The 15,334-nt window shown below is 35.5% G+C and overlaps 1 long non-coding RNA gene across 2 annotated transcripts in view; it reads right to left on the bottom strand.

The window, feature by feature from the left end:
• The window catches only part of LOC148944024 (uncharacterized), a 16,262-nt gene extending 5,584 nt beyond the window's left edge, over positions 1-10,678 (bottom strand). Inside the window, exons 1-3 of one of the 2 annotated variants that reach the window (XR_016142857.1) lie at positions 10,629-10,678; positions 4,090-4,260; positions 3,131-3,314 (exon numbers count right to left, since the gene is read on the bottom strand). This is a non-coding gene — a long non-coding RNA (uncharacterized LOC148944024). Of the gene's footprint in view, positions 1-3,130; positions 3,315-4,089; positions 4,261-10,628 lie in introns of those variants that run through there. The other variant, XR_016142858.1, reaches the window with a different exon arrangement.
• Between the last annotated feature and the right edge of the window lie 4,656 nt (positions 10,679-15,334).

Consider the following 15,334-nt stretch of genomic DNA (forward strand, 5'->3'; position numbering starts at 1 on the left):
CTGTTTTTCAAATTCTCACTGACAAAAACGCGCTAAAACAATTCATCGCTAAGATGTCTCTTGCCTAATTGTTTCCATGGCCTTTGGTTATTAATATCCTTTGGAGTTTGACCAGTAGAACTGTTCCCGAGGCAAAGACATTAATGACTTGGATCTTTTCCTGGAGCAGTACCTGTCAGACATTACTAAACTTTGCCCGGAAACAATTTGATTAATGACTGACAGCAAAGTGAGAAAAATACTGTTTTTCCATTCTCACTGACAAAAACCATGAAACATACATAAATTGCTGTTGACATCCATGAAAGTGATAAAGTTCCTGTTTTTTCATTCTCACTGACAAAAACCATAAAACCATCCATAAATGTGACAAAATTCCTGTTTTTCAAATTCGCACTGACAAAAACCATAAAACATCCAGTTTTTCAAATTCTCAATGACAAAAACATAAAACAGACATGAATTGCTGTTGACAAACATAAATGTGACAAAGTTCATGGTTTTTCAAATTCTCACTGACAAAAACCATTAAACATCCATGAATTGCTGTTGACATCCATAAATGTGACAATGTTCATGTTTTTCAAATTCTCACTGACAAAAACCATAAGACATCCATAATTTGATGTTGACATCCGAGAAAAACATCAAATAAATCGAACAACACACATATCCATCCATGAAAACAACCATAAATGTGACAAAATTCATGGTTTTTCAAGTGAGAAAATTCTTGTTTTTTCATTCTCACTGAGAAAACCATAAACCACGTGGTCCTGTCACGACTGGCACCCCCATCTCTACTGTAGGCCCTGAACATTAATCATCATAATTTACGGTGCTGTTCTCCCAGAAGACGATGCATTTTGTCTTAGCACAATTTATAGACGATTTATTTCTCGAAAACCAGAAGATAAGCCTCTTCAGTGCTGATTCCAACCTGTGCTTCAAAGATCTAGAGTATATAGAGTACTGATATTGCATGCCGTGTCATCGGCGAATAATATATTAAGGCCAATACTTTTGACACTGTTAGTGATATCATTCACATAAATAAGAAATAGCAGTAAAACCAAAATAGAGCCTAGTGGGACTCTAACTGACTGAGATTGAGATATTAATGAGGAAGAAGGTACGACATTACTATGTCATTAACTGGACCTTTTTTACCGCAGTTATCAGTTTTTCAACTAAGATGTCTGCATAGATGACTTGACCCTGTTTAGTTTTTCTTCTTCTTTTTTTTGTTACAGACTACATGTAAATAGTTCAATGAAGCACTGGTTGTTATTTAGATTCCTCAGGAATTATTCATTACTCTGGATTATTTTTACAGTAGGAGTGAATTTAGACAATTCATTTTAATTTCTATGTGCTTTAGGATTTACTTATTCATCAATAGCAGTATATATTACTTTTGATGCGACCATATGTTTCAATATCTGTTTTGTCCTATGTTTGAATTTCTGTAGAACTCTATTTCTGCTGGCCAAAGGTTACAATAGGACTGTTTATTTTCCTCCAATAAACTTTTATAGGAAAAGGCTTCTTTAAATAAATTTTTTTTTATTTTTCAATTTACATATTGAAAAATTTTAATTGATGTAAGCTTATTTGGGATAATTGTGATTTTTACAGTTTTTATGATTACGAATCTACGTGTTGGATTCTAATTTAAGCGTTGGACAAAATCTGAATATTCCGTCAAAATTTTCAACCAATCGAAGTTTTGTGCAATAGATTTTTAATAATAGTTCTGCTATAGAATTTAGAGTTATTATTTTTTTGGAATTGAAAATTTAATTCTCATTTGAATTGTTATTTTTGGTCTTCTGCAAATTGACTACTACTACTAATTCACTGCAGAACCAAGCTGCCTGCGCACGTTCTTCCTACATGCCAACCTGTTCAAAGCCTTTCTCTTTACACCCTCCAGAGAAGTTCCAACTTTGACCTACTTTTCGTTTGGCCCTGAATGGTTGGCCGAAAAGGACAATTTTTGGCAGTCATCCTTCATCTCCAGAACATGTCCTAGCCATCAGAACCTTTCTCTCATTATAGCCCTAGAATGTAGGATAGAACCCAATAACGAAAATAATCCATTGACAATTACTATGGAAAGGGTCTAACAAATACTCCTCTGAATTTCTAAGCGACCACGTTTCAAAACCATTGTCATCACTTGACCACTATCATCCCTAGCCCTTCTAATATTTAGATCTTGATTCACAGCCTTATCTTACTATTCTCCCAAACTTTTTTCAACTCTCTGGGTCTTGACTTTTCCACTTTTAATTTCTTCATTGCATCCACTATCTTTACTATAATGTTATCCGGGTAAGTGAAGCTATCCAATGGATTGATCCTCTTGTTACCCAATATCTTCTGTTCATCTTCATTTATTTTTAGTCTAAGCAACCTACTTTTCTTAAGAATTTTCAGCCCTATTTTTGCACCTTAGACTCTCAAAACCTCCAAAAAACTTTTCATTTTACCGACATTTTCATCTAGCATACTTAAACCATCAGCACAATCTAAGCCTTAAAGAGCATTACTTCCCCAATGAATCCACATTCCCCCAATGCCCTTTATCGAATTCCTTAGGCCAAAGTCCATTAAAATGATCTGTATAAATGGGGATGGACACAACCCTGCTTAACTTCCGATTCAATATGAAACCAGCTATTAACCTCATTTCCTACGCAGCAATTTTATTCTCGTAAATAGCACTAATCCTTTTAATGTATTTATCCGGTATACCATACAAGGACAATACCTTCATTGAAGCACTTTTATCAGCTGAATCAAACGTTTGTTTATAATCTATAAAACTGAGTATTAAATGGTTCTGCTGACTCAGGAATTCCCAATTATTAATATAAGAGCGAAACAAGCCATGTAGATTTGAAGCCATTCTAAACCCCATCCAGTAGGCACCCTTGAATGTACACGTGCCGGCAATGTTTCGTTATTTTTGAAGTGTCCTTGTCTTTATATAAATGCCCCTCAATCCAAGTTAATCTGTGAAAAAAAAGACAACAGTTGGACCAGATTCCGGTATAACGTTCATAGCTACTTTTATTCAGGTTAAAATATTAAGACGAACAAAATTTTGGGTCCATTTTCAGCATTCACAAACCAATGAAGCAAAAATTACTTTTACCAAACACCAAAGAAGGGACCAGTAGGGACCTGATCCACATGTTATTACCGTATACACGATACAATCAACATCATATTCGATATTCACATCGATCTCTCCCAAATTTGAAACACGGCCAATCAGCAACGATTTCCTGCAGCGTCACCATCTTCTGGAAAGAAATGGATAATGTCAAGATGCTCCATATGCTTACCTTTCTATGTGAACCTTCTAAGTTTTCTTTTTTTTTAGTTTCAGCTATGAAGCTACAAAAATTGGAAAAATACAACAGTAACCACTTCAGTTAATGACAAAAAATCATCACAAGATCACGACATTTCAAAATCCCTTGTTTTTTGGCTTTGCTTCCTGTAAACTTCTTCAGAAGTGAAGCTATCGGAAACTGCTTCTTTTCTCTTCCGAAAGAAAAGTTTCGAGACGAAAAATTACTGCTGATTTAAAAGTGAATAACAGTTAATAACCCCTGGATTTATTTTGGTTCAGTATTGTTTTCAAATTGTTTATTAATTTTCGGTTACTACAGGTCAAGGATTGTTCTTTATTAGGTTGCAGCTACCGCTGCAACAATGATATAAGGTTTAGGTACGTAAGGGTTCGACATCAAGAAAGTAAAGACTTGCTTTTACCACACTTAAATAACTTTGAATGTCTAAGGCATCAAAATTAAGAAGTTGTTGCCCCTATTTTATATCCAAATTGGCCTGGACCTGATATCAAAGGAACTGCTTACATTCTACTGCATTTAATGTATATTTATATATGTTAGTATATTTGACTTGTTTTAACTATTAATCATAATATATTCGGCTGCAACACTATTAAAAGCAGTCCGCTATCATTAAGCTTGCAAGTATGAAAGGAACATTAGAGACGCCTATAATTCTATGAGTTAGCATGGTGAATTGGCTCAGTCTTTTGAGACTTACCTTCGTCTTTGTCAACACCTGAATTGTTTTCGTCTTCAGATTCAGGATCAAACTTCAACTGAGTAGGACTGCAGGACAAAACGACTGGTGCAATATGGTCCAACTTAGGTGACAAAGATGGGTTTACCTTAACAGAATAATTGGTGCAGGTTGGTATTTTTTTGCATAAGCCTGGAAAAAAATAAGCACATTTTAGGTATTCAAAATTATATGCTTCCATTCTGCCACTTAGTAATAACCAGGGTGCAAGAGTTAGAAGTATTAAGTCTGCAAATAAATCCGAATAATAATCTGATACTCCTTACCCCTAGCCTACACGTCTTAGAAATTGTTTTCATACTAGTAAATAGAACATTGAGCAAAAACCCCTCTTTTTGGATATAATCTCATTCATACAGTAAAACTGTTAATACAGTAAGACATTTGTGATTCCCTATGGTTTTTATTGAATCAATTTCATAATCGGATTTGGACTTGAAAATAGTTCACCTTGAACTTGGATTACATTATTTGACCTACATATTAATTGACCTACTACATATATATTTTGATTGGAATACTCGACTGTCCCTGGCTATGATAATTAGATTGCGCAATGACCGATCAAAATAGGAAAATTATTTTAAACCCATTACTGAACTTTTTCACGAGATCTATGCTTGATGGTGCGAAAATTGATCTGATTATCGGAAAAGCTGTAAGTTTTTTTGGTCATGGTACTATCATCAGTGCTAAGGAATTGCTGCATAAGGAGCTGAATATTCAGAGCCGATGCGTGAAACATGCAAAGGATGAAGATAATGTATTTGATATTTGTAAACAGTAAAATGAAACGGCAAAGAATAATTTACCTATTCCCACTTTTGTTATATTCTTGCCTTTTGAAACCCCAACAATAAGTGAGACAGTCTCGTCTACCTTCGTCTCGAAAGTTAATGAATTCTCTCGGGAATTTGACGGCTATTTAGAGATTGTAACACATTCAGGCCCTGTTTGGCCAGCTAGAATTGATACCAACGTAACAATTAACCCTGCCCCAGCTCCTACGTTCGCCGTTGTGCTAAAAAATTGTCCTGCAAACCTGACCTCACCTAATGCTCGTAAGGACTTCGTCGATAAACTTTGACGTGAGGCCTCAGTTGAAATAACTGAACTTAAAAAATCGACTTCGGAATAGAGACTTGTTGTTAACTCAAAGCGTGCAGCAAATAAAATTCCCGAGAACGGTAATAAAAATACCTCAGGTATCTTGGCGAGTCTAAAATCCTCACTGTTAATAGATCCTGGAAGACGTACTGACCGAGTACGATGACAATAAGGTCAAATTTCTTGCACCAAATGGCACGAAAGTTTTACTGTGCAGAAAGTCCCGAGTGTTCAAGGTCTACTTTGAGTCAAAACAAAACCAGGATCAGTTCTTAAAAGTTTCTGTGAAAGTTGGCTACGAAAAGCTTTCTGCACAAGCATTTGCATATCTCACAAAGCGCTGTTTCTCATGTCATAAGACTGGGCATCTGGCCTCGCAGTGCTCTAATCGGGCCCTCTGCTCTTGCTGTGGATCATGCGATCACACCTCAAACAGTGCCTCCGTGTTCGGAAAAAATGTTCTGTCTAGAATGTAAAGTTACCGGCCATACTTGTTACAGTGTATAGTGTCCTAATAACAATAGTCAACTAGCAAAGTCCATGGTATGACATGGATGTGTCTACTACTACGCAAGCTGTACTTTCGTGGAATATTAATGGTGGACTTTTAGTCAAAATTCCTGTGATAAAAGGTTTGCTTTCGAATTGTGATGTATTGTGCTTGCAAGAGCATTTTTTGACGAGTCATAGTTTAGGCCTTCTGAAAATTGATAATAATTTTGTTAGCCATTTGGTGCCCGCTAAACGGTCTGCTTCCAGTAGCCGCCCCTCTAGTGGTATTGTGATGCTTGTTGGATCCTCGTGCCGATCAAGTATTTTTTATTCATGTGATTTTTTTCTTGCTGTCCATATAAAAGAGTATGTTATTGTAAACGTCTATCTCCCAACAGATTATCGCAATGACCGATCGGAATTTTTATTTACTTCTGCGTGTGAGAAACTAGGGTCTTGCCTTTCAAAGATTCGCCTGTTAGGTAAGTGTTGTATTATTATAGGAGATTTTAACTGTAATTTAACTGACGCCTCGTTATTGCGTACTTCTATTTTGTCTGGTATTTTTGACGATTGGCTTAGGATATTGCCGAAAGATCTTGATTACACTTACACACACCAATCAAGTCATGTATCGAACCTTGACCATGCTGTTTCTTCTATAAATCTCCAAGTGTCACCTGTTCACGTCGTTACTGATTTCCAACTATCAGACCACCTTCCAATATCTGCATCTATTTATTGTTCCTCTGCTCAGTGTACTCCCGCTACACAGCCACATCAGCCCCACGCCCAATTTTACAGGGATTGGGAAAATATCTAAGATGACCTTTTTATTACAGTAACTAGTTATGTTCTACTGAAAATTCAAGTTCCGTTCCAGCTCCTCATGGAATATTCACAACTTGACGCCAATGAAATACGGATGTTGCTAGATATCTATCTTTCGCAAGTATGCCACGCTCTGAGATGCGCAGAGAAAGCCAGCATGCCTCTTAAAAGTATACGTCTGAGCGTCACAAAGCACTGGTCCAGAAATCCGAGCCTAGTTGAAGCTTGGAGAAAATCAAAATTTTGGTACCATTTGTGGCTCCAGTGCGACCGTCCTCGCTCTGGCTGGATTTCTGACATTCATCTTTCTACCAAAAGAAAGTTTGCAAGAGAACTATGTATCCACATGGACCAGATAGTTGAAGAGACATCCCAGCAAGCTTTTCTGTCTCAACCTTCCTTCTGGAGAAATGTATCAAGAGATCCTCCTAGGGCCCACCTATCTGCTCAAGTTATTCCTGATTCCGAATGTAATTCATACTTCTCTGCTGAATTCTCCACACCAGATGCCGCCCTACAGTCCGAATATGAAGATAAGCTTGATAAATTTCTGTCTAGGTGTCCAACAGACAATTTTGTTGCTTCAGCTGATTCTGTACTGGGAGCAATCGAACGCCTAAAGCGTAAGAAATCTTCTGGCATCGATAAAATAAGCGCTCTTCACATTCTGCATGGAAGCGAGCTGCTGATAAACCATATTGCTCTTTTGATGCAGATGATTGTTACCCAAGGAGTTGTACCGTCTTCTTTTTCAATCAGAGATCTCACCCCAATTCCAAAGAAAGGTAAACTCGCAACTCATTGCTCGTCCTTCCGCCCTATAACAGTGGCTACTACCTTCTGTAAGCTTTTTGAACTTCTGTTCATTGACCAACTGAACGCAAAATGCTATGTTCCACCTAACCAATTTGGACCCGTCAAGTTGCTGTTTCTTCCCCTTCATTCTTCAATAATGGAGTTCTTGATGCACAGTCAGCTGTTCCCATATCATTAATCTTTGCCGGTTTTGATTTATCTCTCGTATGTTATGCAAACAACATTCCGAATTTGAGCCGCACTATCCAGCGCATAAGTGAGATTTTCGCAACGCTACAATCTGAGTATGCAAAACTAGGTCTTCAGTTCAATGCTGAAAAGTCCGAAGTTGTATTCTTCAATTGGAAGCAAGCTTCGCCCAGGTATATTGCTCTCGGGAATAGTAGGATTAAACCAGTAGATCACATCACCTACTTCGTTTTTCCCAGTGGTTCGTCAATAATGCACACACGACAACTGTCAATTGCTCAAATTTAGCGTAGAGGTGGGTTATCTTATGCTTCTTTTGTAACTAATAAGTTACGGTTCAACCGCCATCTTCTCTCGAAACTTTTTAACTCTGTAGCTCTACCACATTATTTGTACATATCGCCGTTTTGGAAAATGCTATTAATTTCTAACACGTAGAACATTTTTTTAGTTTTCATCCGATTCACAAAATATTTTTTACGTTTTACATTTTGGACACGCGTCTCTTATCTAATTAGAAGCTACAGTATTTCTGACCCTATTCTACATGTGGAAAAATGACCTTGGGCCCATAATTCCCGTTATAATGAAGTTGAATTATCCCTGGTCGTCAGTATTGGCCCATTAGTTAAGATGTATTTGTTGTGTTTATTTATTTATTTTTTTTTAAGTGTTTGTTTTCCTACTTAGTGTAATTGCTTCAGTTTTCAAGCTTTTCTTCCATTTGTTCTATTCTCGCACGAATCCATTTCAATTGACACGGTTTATTTTAAATTTCTGTGTAAATTTTTCTTTTGATAATACATTTCGTATATTACTAATAATATAATAGCTTATTAATTATCGGTTCTTTTAAGCATATTGCTTTAAGTAAAGTTGTAAAAGGATCCGTGATTGAATAATTTCCTTGTTTCTGTTATTTTATGTATATCGGAGTAAATGAATCATTTGTTGAGAGTGATCTGAGTTCAAGACCAGCGGGCGCAAGTGTCGTTTAACTGTTTTTACGGTGTCTTGTCATATTTACACTAGTTAATATGATTATCTACTGTATATCTTTTTTAATTCACTTTTGATTGTTTGTGTGTTTTTTTACCAATTACGGCTTGATGCAATGATGTTCATATTATTTATGTTTGTTCAGTATTTAGGAGCCTAAAAAAATAGAAAAGAAACATGTCGCGTACCTACAGAGCAGTGTATAATTGTGTTTTTCTTTCTCATTTTGTGTAATTTGTTCTAAGTGCTGATTTAGATCTTAGCTCCAGCGTTCGTCACTACAAACCACATGTATAACTCCTAAGTTTATGTGTATTACTTTTTTTTTTTGTTTTGCTTATTGCTCCGTCTTTTCCTTTTTTTTATGACGGGTTTTCCAATAATATAATATATATATATATATATATATATATATATATATATATATATATATATATTATTTTTTTTTTATATATATATATATATATATATATATATATATATATATATATATATATATATATATATATATATATATATATATATATATATATATATATATATATATATATATATATATATATATATATATATATATATATATATATATATATATATATATATATATATATATATATATATATATATATATATATATATATATATATATGTACAGTTTCAAACTGTGCAACTGTGCAGTTCATTCTGCAAGTGTTTATAAAGGGCTATTAGGACACACGAGAAAACAATCTGTTAAAAGAATTTATCAAGATAAGAAAGATATCCTTCCAGTTATCCGTTCCTGCTGCTCTGCCCCTCTTCAGGGATCAGGCTGCCTTTTAGAATTCTGGTTCATGTTTTGTGTTTTTGTGAACATGAATTGGAGTCTTTAAACTTGTATCTTGACCTTTTGAATAGGTTTGACAAAAATATTAAGTTAACACTAGAGCTTGAAAAAACAAGAAAGGCTACCTTTTTTAGATATTTTATTAATAAAAAGCAATAATGGTTTAGTTTTTTCCATTTAGTTTTTTCCAGTAGGCTAAATATATTTATAAGTATAAGTAATAGGCTAAATATGTCACTGAGTTATATATTTCTGTATATAACTTATATAGGCCTAGTCAGTGAGTTACACATATTTATAAGTAGTAGGTTAAATATGTCACTCAGTTATATATTTCTGTATATAACTTAGATAGGCCTAGTCAGTGAGTTACACATATTTATAAGTAGTAGGCTAAACATGTCACTGAGTTATATATTTCTGTATATAACTTATATAGGCCCTGTCAGTGAGTTATGTATATTTATAAGTAGTAGGTTAAATATGTAACTGAGTTATATATTTCTGTATATAACTTATATGCCTCGTCAGTGAGTTACACATATTTATAAGCAGTAGGCTAAATAGGTCACTCAGTTATATATTTCTGTATATAACTTATATAGGCTTAGTCAGTGAGTTACACATATTTATAAGTAGTAGGTTAAATATGTCACTGAGTTACATATTTCTGTATATAACTTATAGAGGCCTAGTTAGTGAGTTACAAATATTTTAAGAAGTAGGTTAAATCTATTATACAGCTTTTTATTGCTTTGTTTAGGTTATAATGTTATAGGCAGTGACTTATACATAATTATAAGTTGCAGTTTAAATATTTCACTGAGTTGTATCTTTCTGTCTATAACTTATATAATACTTGTCAGTGACTTACACATATTTAAAAGTAGTAGGATAAATATGTTACTCAGTTATATATTTCTGTATATAACTTATATAGGCCTAGTCAGTGAGTTACACATATTTTAAGTAGTAGGCTAAATATGTCACTGAGTTATATATTTCTGTATATAACTTATATGCCTAGTCAGTGAGTTACACATATTTATAAGTAGTAGGCTAAATATGTCACTCAGTTATATATTTCTGTATATAACTTATATAGACCTAGTCAGTGAGTTACAGATATTTATAAGTAGTAGGCTAAATATGTCACTGAGTTATATATTTCTGAATATAACTTATATAGGCCTAGTCAGTGAGTTATGTTTATTTATAAGTAGTAGGTTAAATATGTCACTGAGTTATGGCCTTTGCAAAACAAAAGTGATCCGTTTATCTGACCTCCCCCAGGCCATTCAGCGTGCCCCCAGGTGGCGATAGGGGAACGCTCTACAGATATGTAGGGTACCTCCATAGGAGGCACGGACCAAGGGGGGGACCTTGTCCCTGGGGGTCCATAATAGAATCTGGGGCACCCTCGCCCGGGGTCATAAATACAGGCGGAGGAGGAAGGAGGCCCCTCCACTGTACACTCAGAAGGGCCCACTGGTGTATCCACAAGTTCCATGAGTTGCACACCTTCTCCCAGTAATGGGTTAAATTGCATGGTGATGCAAAACACCATCGCGGGAGGATCCTCTATAGGAGGACAACTGCGGCACGGCGTAAGATCAAGATCTGTGGACAAAAGCCTCTGCACAGAGTTGCCTCAATCTTTTCGGGGCACCTGCAAGACCGGGGGCCTTGCGGTCAACTCTATTCCCGCTTAAGGAGTGGCGACCCTCGCGAAAAGTATATCCTAGTAAACGATAAAGCATTCGCAGGGGATCTGACTAATGGACAATTCTTCTGGGCCTGGTATGTTTTGATGGGCGTCTTTGGGCTGAAAAACCTCTTCCTAGCTAATTTATCTATTATGGGCTGCCTCCCCATAGTATTATAATATTTGTAGGCATGAATATATAATAAGTCAGAGGTAATAGGCTTGAGATTATCTGTCCATGGTATTAAATCCTGTTGATAAAGGAGCATCGTCAAGGGTAGAAAACCCTACTTTGACCAAGAAGGACCCAGGATTGCACACAGCAGCCACAATTGGTGGTCCCAGGGACTTCTTGCTGCCCGGTTCTAAGCCGGCTTAAGCACTTCGGTGTAGACATTGGAAGATATGTTATACCCGTCCTGCACTGGTATCCGGGATCATTGCTTTTCCTGAGGCGAAAAAATTTCAATGATTTAAAGAACATGAAAATTGGAACTTGGAATGTTGCGACATTAAAAAATGACTATCGTATAGACATTTTGACTGACGAATTCAAATGACTGGAGCTGGACTTATCTGGAGTTTCAGAAACTCATATGCCATGGGTAGGAAGCATTAAATTAGGTGATATAGAATGTGTTTACTCAGGCCGAAAGGATGGGGTACATGGACAGGGAGTAGAGCTGATAATGAATAAGGAAGTTGCTAGCTCTTGTTTAGGATGGGAAGGTATTAATAATAGAATACTAATTGCTCATTTTATGACTAGAAAGTTCAGGGTATCATTTGTAGTAGTATACGCTCCTGGAGGGTTTGTTGCCCTTTAATCACTTTTGACTAATAAAAAGGGCACTAGCCCTTTCAATATCCAATCGAATGGGCCTTTTTCGAAGTTTCTACGGCAACAAATGGCCATCTAAAAATTTCTATCAGATGTATTTTGGGAAAATACGAGGTTTAGGGGGAAGGTTACCCACCCTGTGATCACTCTGAATCTTAAAAAGGCACTAGAAATTCTTATTACCAATCCAATGAGCCCCTTCCGAAGTTCATACGATCACCCTTTCTATATATACCTTATTTTGTCCTCACGGCACAACTTGTAACCCTTGCCCTGAGGACGCCCCCAGAAGGTGTGCATTTTGCGAAAGTTTCTGCTAGTCCTGATCATAATTCTGATTATTTACATTGGATGATAATTGTATCGGGGATGGACTGAGAGACCTAGAGTTTAACCCTTTTAACTTTTCCATTTTCCAGAGCCATGAAAAAATTTCTTGGAAATGGGATAAATGATGGTGGACTAATTAATTTTCCAAAATGTAAATATAAATTACCTTCCGAAGTTTCTGATCTTCCCAGTACCGGTGTTGTGGGAACAGGATTTTTAAATTGTAGAGGTGTTTTTAGTTCACAGGATGAACTTGTCGATATAGTTCATAAACTATCTTGTCATGTCGTTGGATTCTGTGAGAATTTTCTTACAGACCCGACTCCTCATGTTGCTTTTCATGGATATCAATTTGCTTTCAAAAACCGACTGACAAGGCGCCAAGGTAGTTTAGCAGTATTAGTTAAAGAAGGTTTTTCTTTTCGACGCCTTGCAAATCTAGAAGGTTCTCATGAGGAAATGTTTTTTGAACTAATGGTGACTGAAATTAGTGTTGGAAAAAATATATAGTCTTTTGCGTAGCATACCGACCTCCTTCTTCTCCACTCAAGTCTTTCCTCTCTAAACTCCATGATTTTTTGCATGAACCTCATTTTCAAAAAAAAAGATGTTATCCTTTCCGGAGATTTCAACCTTGACCTTCTAGAAGCTTCAAATGATTCTTCTGTCGATTTATTGTTTTCTCGCTTTTCTGCATATCTGCTTCCTACTTGCCTGATACCTAAAGGAATTTCATCTAGTTCTGCTTCTCTCATTGATAATATTTTTACATCCTAACCAATTAAAGAAAATTTTGCTGTTTTAAGTGATATATCGGATCATTTCCTGCTGGTTTCAGATTTAGCTTTTACTTTTAAAATACCGCAGATAAGTAAGGAACGTCAAGTACGGTTAATAAATAAAATAACATTAAAGCACCTGAATGAAAGCCTTGGTCTGTTGGATTGGCAGGATGTAGTATCCACGGAGGATACAGATATGGCAACTGATACTTTCCTAAGAAATTTCAATTGCTGGCTTGATTCTAGTTGCCCATTTGTTACGAAGAAAATTTGCAGAGAAAAATTTCCTGTGAGGCCGTGGATAACGTCTGGAATTTTGATATCAGTTAAGAAAAAAAATCAGTTATTTAAAAAGCAGTAAAAGAATCCAACTGATTATAATATTAAAAATTTTTTAACTTTCAAAAATAAATTAACCGCAATGATAAGATTCTCGAAACATAGTTATTATAAAGAGTCTTTCGAAGAAGCTCAAAATTCTCCTCGAAAAACATGGTCTTTAATTAATTCTATTATAAAAAAAAACAAAGGAATTCTAACTTTCCTGATGTTACTAGTTTAGAAGATGGATCGACTACTAATAAACTGGAGAAAGTGGCTGATATTTTGAATACTTATTGCGCTAGTATAGGAGGGAAAATTGTTTCATCTGTAATGAATCAGAATGATCTGATTCACGTAACTTTTACTTTTAATAAGGGCACTAGAACTTCTAATTTGCAATCAAATTGAGCCCGATACAAAGTTTACACGGCCACAGCCTCAATATGACGTTACTTTGAAAAAAAAAAATTATAAAGCCTTAATGCCTCGAGGCTCTTTACTATAGACAATGCTAGAGTATTACCTCTGACTCAAGATACGGCATGCCCCGCTTTCCCAATAGCTAAACTTATATATAAACCATTGGCAACTTGCATGACTTACACACCTTGCCTCAGAGGATGTGAGTGGGGGGGGGTACATGATATAATAAAGGATATTTAGATGACCTTCTGATGATAAATTGTGCAGATTTTTTTGAGATTTCAAATAAGATATACCCACCAGAGTTAAAACTGAAATCCAGCAATGGGAATGGCAATTATGACCATTTTCTAGATTTAGATATTAATGTTACACCTAAGAATGCAGTAGTTTTTAAAATGTATAATAAAACATATGATTTTAATATTGAAATAGTTTATTTCCTATTTCTTAAAAGTAATATACGTTCGAATATAACATATTCATCGTATTTTTCCCAACTATTTAGATATGCGAGAATTTGTACTGAATATATTGATTTTAAAAGTAGAAGTGAAACACTTAGCAACAAGTTAGTCGTAAGAGGTTTTTCCACCAATAAAAGTGCTTGGCAATTTATAAAGCTTAGTTTTCAATATAATCAACTTTTAAATAAGTATAAAAAAAATTATCAAGATATTTTGAATGATATTTTGAGGAAGCTTGTTGGATGATTATTTTTTCTAAATTTTGGAAATAAGGGTTTTTTTTTACACATGCGGGTGCTGAGTAACATAGGATGTTTGGAAATCAGTTTGAAGAAATAGAGCTTGAAAGTGAAATGGTTTGGGATGGCAGTTAGGGTTGTGCAATTACGGGAGTTTTACTGGATGAAGGATATTCTTTCAGAGTTGGGAGGTTTTTACATTGATTCGTTTCTAGGTGAGTGATCGGGAAGGAAGCCTGGAAAATGTTTTGGGGTATTTTTTTAAATTTTTGGGCATTGTTTTGCTCATAGATATTCCAAAGGTGTCACTACATAGGGGTATGCCACATGGTTCTAAGGCATGGTGGGCTAATTTTGCCTGGGTAATGAAATTTAAGCGCCAAAACATATATAGGCAATGAGTTTTCATCTGAGGAGCCCTGATATGTGTTGACTACTTGCGGAATAGTAAATTTTCAGACTGGAGATGCTATGGCTTGGTTTGGGGACAATGACTTACACTTATTAATGCTGATTTTGTTCTATTTTGGATTTGATTTTCGGATTATCGGGTTGGATGTTCTGTTTTGTCCTAGGTGATTGGATGGATGAGTAAGGTCTAGACCATGTTCAAGTATTCATTTATCTCAGTTACTAAATAAGAAAGACAGTTTTTTTTTTTACCAAGTAATTACCTGTAAAACATTATATGATTTCACGCGGGATCAAGTGCTAGTGGAGGATTTCTAAAAAAATCCCCGACAGACCTTAACCCTGATCCAGGTTTTAACTTGAGACGGATAATTATTTGGGGATGTTATTTTATTTTTGTTTCCGATTGTTTATTGGTCTTATG

Source organism: Artemia sp. Qi Xiang Cuo, chromosome 14 (genome assembly GCF_049724085.1).
Source record: "Artemia sp. Qi Xiang Cuo chromosome 14, ASM4972408v1, whole genome shotgun sequence".
Taxonomy (NCBI): domain Eukaryota; kingdom Metazoa; phylum Arthropoda; class Branchiopoda; order Anostraca; family Artemiidae; genus Artemia; species Artemia sp. Qi Xiang Cuo.